Below are 9866 nucleotides of genomic sequence, written 5' to 3'. Positions count from 1 at the left end.
TGAGTAATGAGTAACTCTTTCCTACATTCAGTAATGTGGGTATAACTAATAGTAATTTATTACATCAGTAACTGGATTAATCATCTAATCTTCATTTCATGCTTAGCTCTCTATATGATATGGTAGTTCCATAATAACTTCAGATATTTTAGTCAAATTTACATTTTCATCAGTTGTAAAAATTAAGATGTTATATCAATTGTAAACATTAAGATGTGAAAAATTTCAGACTAAAAAGCACTGGGCCACTTACAGTCATGCCATTGTGAGAGGTCCTTGGACAGCTACTTCCTCAGTTTCAACTCAGCCTCCGCTGGGCAAAGCGGCAACCAAGGTAAGCAGCACTTCCAGGAAGACTCCTCTTGAAATACTGTTTGTGGATTCATTGTCAGTACCGAAGTCATTTATGTCAGCCAACAAAACAGTTGCTTTTACTACATTAGTGAAGTCACAGCCTGTAGCTTTCAGATTTTTACTCATGTTTTTAAGAGCTTGCTTAGCTTCTTTTGCTAAACAAGCCCTCCTGGCACAAGCTGTCCACTTGAAGGGTCCATGCCTATCTGTCCTAAAATGTAAGTGGCCCTGTTGACTAACCCAGCTTGACCATAGGGCCCAATGGCCCCTGGAGCTTTCGTGATGCTGATGACCTTTCTCATCAAGGATGACCTGGCTAACCTTTCTCACTTGTGGCCCCTCCAGTAGAATCCCATGAACCATCCCTGCTTGCTTCCCGCCCGACTGACCTATTCACTGTTGTGAAAAGGTTGTAGTGGCTCTTCTTGCAAGATGTGCAGAAACACGAGAGACCCTCCAACCGTGGACAGAAGGAGATAGTCGTATTTATACTGAAATATTTCTGTGAACTATGAAGTGTATTGAACTCAGGCAAATCTCAGTTTTGACTTGTGATTTACATCAGTGATGCTGGTTCCCAGCATCAGTTTTTGCAGTCTTGTGAAAGAGCCATATTATCTGGTGGACTGACCTAGTGTCATGTAAGCACTGTGGAACATGAGCAATGTGGATCAGGATTCACTTTTCCACTCTGTGTCTCACTGCCTGTGTCACTTGGACTGATTGCATAGATTCTATAAATCTGTTTCCTATAAACTGGGAATATTAAAACCCACTCGACAGTTATTAGAAAATTGAATAAATAACATTTGTAAAATACTTAGCATAAAGTCTAGATACAATAAGCATTCAATAAAGGGTAGGTATTTTCGTTTGCTATTATAGGTGTCCTAGACTCTGCTTTTAAATTTAATCTTTATAACAACACTGTAATATAATAGGATCTTCATTTTGTACATTAGGAAATGGAGACTCAGAGACTTTTCTGAGGTTACCAGCTAATCAGCCGTAGAGCTACAATTCTAGCACAGTTGAATCAGTGTCCAAGTTCGCGTCATGTACGACCCAGTAGACTTTAGAGGTGAAGTCTCTCTACTTCCCAGTTGAATTTCCTCATTCAGAATCCACCTCTGCAGGCGTGGTGGCTCATACTTATAATCCCAGCACTCAGGGAGGCCAAAGAGGGCAGATTGCTTGAGCCCAGACGTTTGAGACCAGCTTGGGCAACATGGAGAAACCCTGTCTCTACAAAAAATACAAAAATTAGCCAAGGTTGGTGGTGTGTATCTGTAGTCTCAGCTACTCGGGAGGCTGAAGTGGGAGGATCTCCTGAGCCCAGGGAGATGAAGATTGAAGGGAGCTGATAGCGCCGTGCACTCCAGCCTGGGTGACAGAGTGAGGCCCCATCCCAAAACAACAACAAGCAAACAGAACTCCCCAGTGGAGTTATTGGAATATTAAATGAATACCATTTGTAAAATACGTAGCATAAAGTCTAGATACAATTTATTATATTCAATGATGGTCATTTACCTTTTTATTCACTTTCTGAATCTTAACGCATACACATTAAATTCGAAAGCCAAAGATATCTGAAGCCAAAGAAGCTTTTTGCCCCTTATACTGTTAGTCTGGCTTATTTACTTAATAATGAAGGCTGGCCTCCAGGTTCTGGAGCCTGTCTTGTGTTTCCTAACACATCACCTCAGCCCACCCCTGGTGGCCCTGCCCTTGCAATTTCCTCTTCCCTGTGCTATTTCCCATACTTTCAATATTTTCTTAAGCCTTCTTTAAAGAGGCTTAAGATTCACCACCAATGCACCTCACCTTCTTCTGACCTTCTCTGTAGCTACTGGAATATTTCGATCTTGTCCTCTAAATTAACAATGGGAAAACATAATCCCATTAATTCTTTCAAAAGTTATTTTTCTTGGAAGGGGAATAGGTGATTGCACCTCTTTAACACCAAGAGACACTGTAGGGGAGAAGAGGAAAATGCCGAAAACTTGTTGAAAACCACATTCTTCAGGAAATAATCATGGGAATGGTAACATAGGAGCACCGATCAAGAAAAAAAGGCAAAAGGCACTTTCTGGTTTTCTCGACCATTTTAATGACTAATGGTTATGGTAAGCTGATGTATCTCTAAGTGCTAATACTTAAAAGCACTCCCTCCTTCCCCCCCAAAACACTGATCTTTTCTCAGGGTACTCTTGCCAAATGGAAACTTTGGTGCACAGAGTCCCTGTAATGTAACCCTCCTGAGAAAGGCATGCTAAAACATGAAGAAAAGGGACTTTACCATTCAAAAAAACTCCAAAAAAAACCAAAGAAAACAACAATCCAGAAATGAAAGTGAGGCTCACATTATATCTAGAAGATACAAACTGATGGCCGGGTGCGGTGGCTCACGCCTGTGACCTTAGTCCTTTGGGAGGCAGAGGCAGGTGGATCGCGAGGGCAAGAGATTGAGACCAGCCTGGCCAACATGGTAAAACCCCGTCTCTACTAAAAATACAAAAATGAGCTGTGCCTGGTGGCACACGCCTGTAGTCCCAGCCACTCAGGAGGCTGGGGCAGGAGAATTGCTTGAACTTGTGAGGTGGAGGTTGTAGTGAGCTGAGATCAGGCCATCGCTCTCCAGTCTGAGTGACAGAGTGAGACTCCGTTAAAAAAAAAAAAAAAAAGCTACAAACTGACTTTCTTTCCTCCTACAGCCAGCTACAGTGATTTAAATAATAATTTACATATTTATTAAATCCCCATAGAGACGTACCTGCTGTTTTGATCGTTTCTTTTTAATAGCAGTAAATTTGTGATATATGGAAGCCCTTTGAAGAATCTCAGCCTATGCCAAAAATCAAGTGTTGGCCGACGAGATCCATTGGAAGAATTTGTGGTCCAAATTAGCGTGAAATAATCAGCAAATGCTGTGTCGTCACGCTGTGTCTCTTTACCAGACTCCCCAGTTCCCGGGTCAGCTAGAGCAGTTACCAAAACACCAATGGTCACCAAATTCTGCTAGCAGATGATGTTGAAAGAATGCTAGAGGAGAATGGGTTTGCAAAGGCCTGCAGCTGAGCGCCGCGCTCTCCGGCGAGTTCCCAGCATGGGCAAGGTGCAGCCTTGCCTTCCACTGCTGTCAGTCGCGCTAGCACGTCAAAGAAGGAACCTCAAAGGCAGGAGGGCCTGCTCCTGCGGGGAAGAAGGCCTTGGAAGGCGAGAGAAGGGGCTGAGAGGCAGCGCGCAGTGGCTGGTGCGCCCGCCTGCTTTCCAGGAGCTCCTTGCGGCGGCGGCAGCTGGAGATCCGCACCCGCCAGCTGCGGAAATGCAAGCACATTTTTTTTTTTTTTTTCTTTTTGAGACGGAGTTTCACTCCTGTTACCCAGGCTGGAGTGCAATGGCGCGATCTCGGCTCACCGCAGCCTCCGCCTCCTGGGTTCAGGCAATTCTCCTGCCTCAGCCTCCTGAGTAACTGGGATTACAGGCACGCGCCACCATGCCCAGCTAATTTTTTGTATTTTTAGTAGAGACGGGGTTTCACCATGTTGACCAGGATGGTCTCGATCTCTTGACCTCGTGATCCACCCGCCTCGGCCTCCCAAAGACGCAAGCACATTTTAAAGCCAGGAGCCGTTTGATATAGGCGGGTGTTGAACAATGAGAACACATGGACACAGGGAGGGGAGCACTACACACTGGGGTCTGTTGGGGGGAAATAGGGGAAGGACAGAGGGGGGTGAGGAGTTGGGGAGAGAGAGCATGGGGAGAGATGCCAGATATAGGTGAAGGGGAGGAAGGCAGCAAATCACGCTGCCATGTGTGTACCTATGCAACACTCTTGCATGTTCTTCACATGTAACCCAAAACCTAAAATGCAATAAAATAAAATAAAATTAAAAAAGACAGGCGCCTGGGAAGAAAGCGTGTCAGAGCAGAGTGGTGCTATTTTTAATGGAGCATGTGTTTGCCTTGCCCGTGTGTGGGAAGGAGGGGAGCGGGTGTCGGGTTCCTGACCAGCGCTTCTGATGCAGGACAAGAGGCCGAGGTTGGATTTCCCACCACCTCGCCAGAGATCTTTGATTTTGCAAATGGGATGTAATTGTACAAATTGAGTGTATAAGACCATCCCTTCTCCATGCGTTTGTACAGTTGTTTTCAAAGCAAACTGGCCTCAGGGTGTGGATTTCATGACCAGTCTTAGGGACTGAGGCAGGTCCTGCTAGGTAAAGATTAACAGCCCAATAAATAGAATTTGTGCATCGCCTTAAGATTCATACAAGGCAATGGCAAAGTTTATCTAAGATCTTCCTGGAAGGTAAGATACATACACCCCCCCCACCATTTTTTTAAAGAGTAAGAACATAAATTTGTCGATAATAAATTAATAACTCTCATGTAAGAGAGTTGCCAATATAAGAGACTCTATCTCCCATGTTCAGTAATAAAGCTACGTATTATTTTGGTAAGAAATGCCTAAATTGAAATTCCAAAGGGCATTATGAACTTGAATTAAAAAGGTAATGGATTTTTTAATAAGTTCTGGGTCAAGATGTATTATCAAACTATTTTCCATAGGGCATAGAATATATCGTCTATCCTTTTAATAATGCCAGACCCAGTCTTAACATCCAGTGGCCAGCTGAGGCTGCTTGTCTGTTATAGCTCTCCCACCATCCCTAACAATGAACAAATAACTAGATGACCCATGAAACATTTAAAATAGAACTGTATCCTAGAGAAACTGTTACTAGCAGAGACAGGTTTGATCTAGACCAGGATAACCTGCTTTGTGAAAGAGCAGATCAATATTGTTTGGGAGTAAGTAGTGGAAGTAAACATTATGGTGAATTAAGTTAATGTTAAAACAAATGATCTGTGCACTGACATGCATTAATTGTTCTGATGCAGTAACATGCGAAGGATAATTCTGTGTGCTTTGAAATTCGAAGGGCTTTCAAAAAACACTTTTAATTATACAAACCATTTATTAGTTCCGAAAGCACTATGTCTGCAAATCGTTAAAGACTGGCAAAGAACTTGACCATGCATTTGAAAAGTGGTCTGCATATTCTAAGCTGGAGGAGATGAGTTTTCTTCTTTCCTGATTTATGGCTTGGGTCCAAAGCCAAAGTTATGTCTTTAAGCCATTCTTTCAGTCATACCTAACTGTCTGACTCTGCTCTACTCTACAATAACTTGCCTTTTTATTATTTATATATTTTGCTGCAACCCTCATTCTTCCTTCCATCTCTGCTGGGTTCTGGAGACAGGTAGTATTTCTATATGTAGCCATGGTGAAAAAGAAGGGTAAACTTGTTGACTAAAAAGTAGCCGAACTCAACACTCTTAAGTGTACTCTGAATGAAAAAATAAATTATTGCGTTATAAATGGCCAGAAAAAACTGCTTCATTACATGTTTAGATAACTTCTGGTCAGGCATGAGTTAGAATAGGATGTTGTCTTAGCCATCTTCATAGTTGCATTCACTTTTAGATGATTTTAGATTAAGGTAGGAATTTATACTGTAACTTAATATTGGAAGCATAAAATTCATTGTTACAAATTGTCTTCTGTTTTTTATATTTTCTGTAAAACAAAAATCTCCATAAGATAAAAGAATGCCTGCCTCTTTCATCATGGACTCACGTAGCAAGAGAGAGTGGATCTGGAAAACAAATTTATACTTTTTCTGGAAATGGGAACCATTCATAAAGCATTTAATGAGTTCAAGGTCTCCTTGTTCTCATTCTGCCTCCTATTCATATAGACTGTTGGCAACCAGAGGTAGCTGAGCTAGCGGCGCATTATTGGATGAATCTGCTTCAAACTTGAAGATTTATGAAAGCTCTGAATGACAGACAAAAATATACATTTTCCTTTTAAAAAGGGTAAGATTAATATTCAGTGGTCACAACATATAATTAAAGAGAAAAATGAAATGAACTGTTTACGCAGAGAGTTGGTTTAATATTACAATAGACCTGAAAGTCTGTGGCAAAATTTTCAAGTTTTGCTCAAGGGTTTAAAGCCGCTCTGAGATGTTCTTACGGGTCTAACCCCATTGCCATTTTTATGCATGTCGTGAACTTGTTTACCAGCTGCATTTATGTGAGATGCTCAGATGTCTCCCGAGGCCGCCTGCCTCCCTGTGTGCATCTTTATGCGCTATATGCTCTCATTAATTTTGGAAAGAATTTTAAAGAGTGCTCAAATAACACTTCCAATTAGAAGCTGGTGTTTTTTTTTCTAAGTGTTGGGTGCAAAGCTCATTGAAACAACCCCCAGATGGTTGAATTGTACCCTAAAAACGGTCCTGGGTAAGAAAAACACTAACGGATGCCTAGAGGTCTCAATAGAGCTTCTAACTCCATTCAAATTCTGTTCCTGCTTCCTTCCTGCAGCTCTAGGTCCCAGTTTTAAGCTCTGTTCTTCATCTCCAAAATTTAGACGTTGGGCAAACTGCGGATTTCTTTTTTGTGAAAACATCATCAACTTGGATTTGATTGTCACAGAGTAGTAGCTTGGCTAAATTTGTGTCCACACTCTTTTCTCCTTAAAGGAAGTCATAGGGTGGGGTTGGGGAGGCTCTGTATTTTTCGGATGCTGTGTATAGGATAATGCTGAGAAAGGAGAATGTGAAAAAGGGATCATCACTAATTGTTTCTATATTCCTGGGAAGTTTCTTGGGATGGAGTAGTGAAATACAAAAACTGGGTTTCCTGGTCCATGCTCTGTAACGTAGGCCATCAGGAAGGTAGTTATTGAGGCATTTAGGGTATGCAAAGATGACAGAGTTAAGAAATGAATAGTTGAGAGGAGGGGAGTGAATTAGAAGTTGTCTTGATTGCTGCTGTTTCTCCTCCTCTCCCCTGAAGATGGCATCTTTTTATTTCCAAGTCTTTCTACCACCAGGATGCTCTGATCTCTAGGTGTCTACCTTGGGACCCCTATTCCCCAACAGCCTACTGTCGCTCCGCTCGCAGGTGGCTCAACACACGGCCCTGCAGAGAGAGATACCAGATTCTTCTTCCCATTTTGGTCCTTTCATTGCGCCTGCTCCCTGGGCTCCATGGCTGCTCACTGTGCTCTGCCTCCGCATCAACCACAGCCGAAGAATCTCCCCTCCCCTTCAACATTTATGGGGTGACACTTTTGCTTTCCTTTAGAATGGGAAGTCTGTCTCTTCACTTGCTACTTGAAAAAGTAACTCACATCAGGAAAATTTGGAGTAACTACAAAGGCCATTTTTTTAAAATTTCTGGTAAAGAATATTTAATAATTAAGGGACACAAAATTGAACAACACAGACATTATATGTAGAGAAGTATTCCTTTTTAAGTCAAAGTATTCCTTTTTAAGTACAAAGCTCATTGAAACAACCCCCAGGTGGTTGAATCGTATCCTAAAAACAGTCCTGGGTAAATCAAAGAGAAATTTCCAGTTCAGTGTTAGTATGACTTTAAGTCCTCCCTCACTCTTATTAATATCCTTTTTTAATGCAAAAAGTAGACCTCAGGCTCAAACCCCTATTGTTGGTAATACCTGTCGCACTCTGACCCAGCCCCAGACAAGACCCTAAATGATATGAATTTTAAGTTAGAAGTGAAAGGAGAAAAAAATCTAAAGTGTCTTGGTGAGAAAGGATGTCACTCTGTTATGTCATGCCCAGTCCCAGCTGGAAAGAAGGCCCAGGGAAAAGTGGCTCTCTCATTGGTGTCTATTATTTCATTGATTTCTGAGCAAATTAGAGGCTCTGTGGAAAAGGACTGGCAAGGAAATATGGAACAGCGTGAATGTGGGGTTCTACTTAACACAAGGAAATGTGTTATGCATATATTAAACATGGGCTCTTTCAGAGAAAATTGTGAGCGGAGTTCTCTGTGAAGTTCTTTGTTAATTTGTAAGTTATTACGGTAAAACTATTTTTCCCTCCTGAAATTCTACAAAAATCAGTTGGTTAAAATACAAATCGTGTTCTAGAAGGAAGTTTATAGGGATGTAAAATGCTGAGACAACCAGAAATCCCACATTTTAGATGTCAGGGCATTTGATTCATTCCTGTTAAGCCTTGGACATCAATAAATAAAATCCTGGCTGACTGAATGTGTAACCTTATAAATTTAAGTGCTCTTTACTCTGAAGACCTGCAGTTCTCCTTTTTAAAAATCTTTTTTAAAGAAACTGAGAATCTCCTGAGTTTCTTCACTCTCGATTAAGTCCATGGGGCAAGCCGGGTTCTAGCTTTCACTCTATACATGTTAAATTTGTACCAAGTTTATGTTGTGGGTGAGTCTTTGAATAATGCAATTTGGGGATTCTGAATTTATGAATGAACAGGTGGCTTTGAACTCCTTCTGGGAGCAGGCACCAAATGCTATTCAAAGGCAATTTCCCTTAGATTTACATTTCATTTACTCATCTTGCGCCTCTAATGCCAAGTGCTGTGTCAGACCTTGAAAGGAAACATAACAGTGAATAGCAGTCCAGAGAAAGAACGAGAAAGCGGACACGTGGTAGCCTCCTCCATAAATCAGAGATTCCACAGAAAGAACTTGACTGTCCAGCCTATACATTCAAAAAAGAAATGTAGAAGGAGGAAAAGAAAACAATAGCATGAAGCTCGCTATGACTCAGTGAATGAGAAAAATGAATCACAATAAACCTGGCAGAATAAAAATTATCTGATTATTGTGTGAAGCAAAATCTTTAAGAAATAAGTTTGTCAACCAGTTCTGAAGAAAAGTAAAAATGAGAATTATTATATATAATCATAAGAAAAGAGATGAAAACCAGTCTAAGTTAAAAAAATGTCAAGGTCAGGCCTTTCTGAACAAGATGGAAGTGACGTAGAAGGATGAACACAGATGTGGCCAAGCAGGTAAGAGGTCAGAAGGTGACAGGTGCAGGCATCTTCCCATCAAAGCAGGATGGGTGACATTTGCTTCTTTAAATTGTATTGGGAAAATTCCCACTTCAACCAGTTTTGTGGATTTTTAAGATTACTAGGCTTAGTAATTGTGGATAGATGGTTAAGCATGGAGCTTTAGAAGGTGTCTGAAATTGAGGAGCCCTGTTATTTAAACTTAGCCTCACAGTAGATCTACCTCTGGTCCCCTCTGCAGAATCATGCCTCATGTGACGGAGGAGAAGAAGTGGGCTTTGGGCTGCTGTGCTGGGCAAAAGGCTGTGATTCATCTTCCTGCATGGATTGCCTTGAGTCATGCTGTCCTCATCATTAGAATGGGAAGCTAGAGACAGTTGTGATTAGGGAGTGGGTTTAAAAGATAAGTTATTTCTGGCTAAAGTAATGAAGACTGTATTGTTACGGGGTTTCAGAAGTGTATATGCCTCAGTGAAACCATTTTCGTCTCTTTTTGAATGGCAAGATATATCAGAGACTGTGCCAGATGCTTGAAATATACAGATGAAAAGTGAATAATGAATGAAATTTGGTTTCTGCTGTTAGAAAGCTTATAAGTTGGAGATGGAAGGGTTGGAGGTAGAAGAA

The 9866-nt window shown here is 41.3% G+C and overlaps 1 pseudogene; it reads right to left on the bottom strand.

Moving 5' to 3' along the window:
- Positions 1 to 255: 255 nt before the first annotated feature.
- LOC108283234 lies at positions 256 to 1412 on the bottom strand (annotated as a pseudogene).
- Positions 1413 to 9866: the final 8454 nt, after the last annotated feature.

Source organism: Cebus imitator, unplaced genomic scaffold, assembly GCF_001604975.1.
Source record: "Cebus imitator isolate Cc_AM_T3 unplaced genomic scaffold, Cebus_imitator-1.0 Scaffold257, whole genome shotgun sequence".
In the NCBI taxonomy this organism is placed as follows: domain Eukaryota; kingdom Metazoa; phylum Chordata; class Mammalia; order Primates; family Cebidae; genus Cebus; species Cebus imitator.
This window is presented reverse-complemented; position numbering and strand designations above follow the sequence as displayed.